Genomic DNA, 5,132 nt, shown 5'->3' with positions numbered 1-5,132 from the left:
ATTACTTTATAATATTTGTTAAAGAACATGACTTATTTTACAAATAATTCAAAATATTTAAAAATATGTCATGTTAGCCGTTTCCATCACTTCATAATAAGGCTTGGATTTTAAACAAATAATTACTTTTATTGTAATAAATATAGGGTATCTGGAATTAGATACATAATTTTCTTTCATTTTTGAATTAATTATTAATATATATACCAAGAAATATAAAATAAATACAAACAACTTATAATAAATCACCACATCAACATCAAACTAACTCAAACTTATGCAAGGGTTAGCAATGCTACATCCTATCCTAAACAGAAATTCCAAAATAAAACCAGAAACAACTGTTCTTATATTTAAAACAATTCTCAGGCAACTGCTGATGTACGGCTGTGAAGTCTGAGGACCGGCATCCTTTACTAACAAAAAACTACAATCTTTTCAAAATAATGTTCTAAGAATCGCAGTTAATGCTCCTTGGTTCATAAGAAATATCAAATTGCATCGCGAATTACAGATGGAGTCAATAGAGGATTACATCAAAAAACGGTTCATGAAGTTCCACTCCCAGTTGCCGACAGTTAAAGGAGCAGAGACCTACAACCTGGGAAACCCAACCTCAACCCGAAGACTGAAGCGCAGACTGCTACAGGACATTCTGTTATAAATTTTAATAAATATAAAATTAATTCATAGTCACACTACCTCTATTTTACTTTTTATTATTACTCATTTTATTTATTCATTATCATTATTTTTTTAATATATATATTCTTTTCTCGTCCCTTTTTCATATTAACTTGTTTCTTTTTACTATTAGACGACAATTTGTTTTATTTAAGTGTACCAATATCATTATTTTTTGTTATTAATTTTATTTTCCTCTTTTATTAAGAAGCATTATTCTTATCCATTTATTTTATTTTTTATTTTTCTTCTTTTAATAATAAAACTGTATATAGTTAGGGGTGTCTTTTGTACGAAACTATACCCTCCATAATTAACTGATAAAAAATATATATATAATATAACAGTTATATCAACCATGTAAGGCCCACCAGGGCCAACCAATCTGGTATAAAATAAATATATAACTTATAATAAATCAAACATAAGCCGGATCAATACCCTAATGATAAAAAATACTGAGAAAAACCATTAAATTAGTAAGGGATGTTACCATTTTGGAAATAGAGAATATATTGGCTACAGATAATAAAGATAAGTATATATGATTCTCTTTCTCTATACTATCTATATTGAGAATGTTCTCTACATTAACATAAGGTGATATAAAGGAATCGGATATGTATTGCTGCAGGTACCTCTCTTTAAATACATAGGATGGTGAGCATTGGAGAAGAAGATGGTGTAGGCTGTTAAATATATATAGTTTACAGGCACTGAAGATTTCTTCTTCTTGTATAATGTATGATTTATTTTGCAGATATATATTTATGGCTTGTGGGTTCGTGATTCTTAAACGGCAGGTAACTCGCGTTTTGTGCGCGATGTATATGTACTAAAAATTGAATACTCTACAGGAGAAAAATCTAGACAGCTCATAATTTCCATACTAGTGGTACTCCTATTCTATTTGTTGAATTCCATGAAAATTGGGCTTAGGATTCGTAAATTCTTGCTCTGACCAATTCAACCCACCCCACTCGCAATCATGCTATCAGATCTAGGACGGAGGACGAAAACAAACGACGCAGATGAAAGCTTAAACGTGCCGGATATTGAGGACGTTTTTTAGTTTCAGCGACAATTCCATCTCTTGATTCTCGAAAAGGCTCCTTTTTGTCCGCTAGGCACGTATGCGTTCCGCTCTATTCACTCCCTGCCAGTGCGTCGTCGGATTTTCTGTTGTTTCTTTCTCCACGATTCTTCTTTGACGAAATTAATCTCTTTTAATTTCGAATATCGTATTGACATGATCCTTCATAAAGGCGTCTATTTTTTTTAACGTGGGTATATGGTTCATAACGTTTCCGAATAAATTAAAGTTTAGTTCTTATACTATAATGTATTATAATATAATGTATTATAATATAATGTATTATAGTATAATGTATATGTATATATAATGTATTATAGTATTCTTATACTATAGAGTATTATATGTTTTTTTTTTTTGTTTTTTTTTTCATATGCTTCATTATAATTTAACTAATTCTTTATAGATTCTTTTCACTATATCATTTATTTATTACTCACATTTATATGTATATAAATAATAATGCAATCAATATACTACTGTCTTTGTTATTAATCAACTTTTTTCTCTCTAAATGATGGTTGTTGTCTTTTTGTTTTTATAGCCCTGATGAAGACCTGAAAATCAGGTCGAAACGTGGGCATAATAAAATATTTTTTTTTATTTATGTTATATCTTTGCTGATCGCACCCCCGATCATCTTCTCCAATCAGTAATCTACGGTCAACTATCTACACCTCATTATAATGTTTTATGTTTGGTGCTTGTTGTTATAAGGAAGTAGTAATCTAATCTTTTAATTTTTATTATTTACTATCAGACACGGAAATTCTATGCTATTGCTATATTTGAGGATGTATATGCACTAATTGAACACTCTTGAAACTTTGATATCAATTAATTCATAAATGAAGTGATACTATAGTAAAGTGGTAACTATAGTAAGATAAATTATAGCAGCTAACTTCATAGTATGCTCTTTGATGTGCTTAGCACAATGCTTAATTTTGCTGCTCGTAAAAATCCTGACACATTTAACAAAAAGTACCATAAATTTTAGATGAGCAGAGTGCATAAAGTATGGACAAATAAATATTAATTTCTATGTAATAGATAAAGTGATAAGAAAAGATAGCGGTAACCATAGTAAAATTCAGAGAACGCGTTGAAAATAAAAAACAAAAGGATTCATATTTTAATCGTAAATTCTTGCCTGATTTAGATGATTTTTTTCTTATTCTTTTAGTCTATTTAATTATCTACGATTTATTATTATATTACACGTGAAATATGAATAGTTTTTATATGATAAAGTTTATTGAGCTTCATCAATATTAGCACTGTATTGAAACGATTCAGAATGACTGACCCATCAAAGTGTGGTAAAAGATTTTTTGGAAACAAAGTTGATATTCGTTTTTAGCACCAAAAGATAAAAAATACGAATTTTCAAAAAAATAAAAATGTTTGGCCCAATATTTTCGCCTCACATTCATTCGTCTTTGGTTTCATTTGAAAAATAAAATACAATTAACTTCAACATGACTCATCTAATCTATACTAAACATAGCAAGGGCTTATCTCAGTATACTTTATCAAACTTAATATGTTTATATTATAAAATAAAAAAATGATTTATCCCAGTAATTAGTAGGGAATTTTTATTTTACCAAAATAATTGTATTCATATTATGTTTTTAAGATTAGTTTATTTGTATTTATCTTTTATCAAATCGAAATAAAAGTGCAAGGTTTATTTATTTATTGTTCCAAAAGTTATAAATTGAGGAAACAAATATTTTAAACTTAAGAATGTATGAAATTTTAAAGATTATTTTATATACACCTTTACATTCTTTCTAGAAATACGACAATGTGGTGAAAAATTACGATTTCCAACACTTTAAAAAAATTATGTTACATTCCTCGTTCCATGGTAAAGACGGGTCATCCCACTCTAATTTGGAAAATTTATAAGCACACCATCAAAAACCATTGTGGGTAGCATTCGCTGGTCTGATTTTAGTTTTGACTACAGATTTTAAGTTAGTAGGAGGCTGTTAGACAACTGGTCTCAGTTTTCGCAATGCGTTGGCAATTTCGGCGGAACGTACAGCCATCATATTTAACGATGCAGCAACTCCTGCCCAGAGCTTTAATATGATCTCATTTCAATAATTCATGCACAAGAATCTATTTATTTAATTCAGGACATGCTCTGCTCTTGCATGCGGCAAATAACTTCTTAAAAAATGAGCCTGCCTGTTAGGAAAAATATTTATACTTTTAACGACTTTTTGTTTGAAGCAATGAGGTTTTTGAATGAATTGAAATTTGAAGCGCTGAGTGGCTTATGTAAATTGAACGAATTAAAAAAAATAAGAACATATTTGTATGGAAATTTATGTTCCATCCATAACTAATACTACCATTAATTATCTTTTTACGTATACCGATTAATTATATCTATCTAACCAAGGAATAACGCTAGTTTATATAGTAAATATAAATAAGAAACCATAAATCTATAATTTTTTTTAGTAAGTGAGTCGGGAATAAAAAATTATTGCTATGGAAAATTAAAACCAATTTCTAAATAAAAAATAACGAATCATTTTTCAATTAATTTTGCGTTATGGATATAAAATTTACAATAATCTGTATTCAATTAGCTATAAATAAGATATGTTATTTTATTATATTTGATTACTATTCTTAAAAAATAAGAATAGTAAGTTGAAATACAGCAATTATAGTATTTGTCTGAACCCATAAATAATTAAGAGCCTAGTTTAATGTACAATCAAAAATAATTATTCCTAGTTTAATTTTCGTTCAAAGTACTATATCCTGAAAGACTATTTACCGTTAGAGTTTTTTATTCATTTCCAGACCTCAGAAGCTTGTCATTTTTTATACCTCGGATAATTATGAGAAAATTATGAAGGGGCTTATTGCACCATCCTTGTAGTTTCCCTTCTAGAATGGCAATTTTTAATTTTTCTTTGTCGGTTATAGCCACTTTTCTTTCCCTTCCTCGTTCGAAATCCACTTTTACCCCATCAGCTTGCACTTGGGTGATTCCATTAACAACCTACCGACAGGAATTCAATATAGTTTTTACCCTGTCTAGCATCTACCTGACCGCCGCTGGAAGCTTTCTACATTTCTTCTAATCGCCAAGGCTCTGCCCAGTCTTCCCTAACGATGAAAGTTCATTAGGTATGTCAAGCATATTTCAGATATTAATTGCTTCCTAAAGTACTATTGAGGCAGTGTAATCTTAAAAATGTAATGAAGCAAGGTCTTAACAAATTTTTCAATCAAGTAAATGAGATGTTTGAACAACTTGTTAACAGTAACACAGTTTATTTAATTTGATTTTTTAAATATGTTTTTCAGTGTTATTTATATT

This window comes from Halyomorpha halys, unplaced genomic scaffold (genome assembly GCF_000696795.3).
Source record: "Halyomorpha halys isolate HHAL.00 unplaced genomic scaffold, Hhal_1.1 Scaffold2752.1, whole genome shotgun sequence".
Lineage (NCBI taxonomy): Eukaryota > Metazoa > Arthropoda > Insecta > Hemiptera > Pentatomidae > Halyomorpha > Halyomorpha halys.
This window is presented reverse-complemented; position numbering follows the sequence as displayed.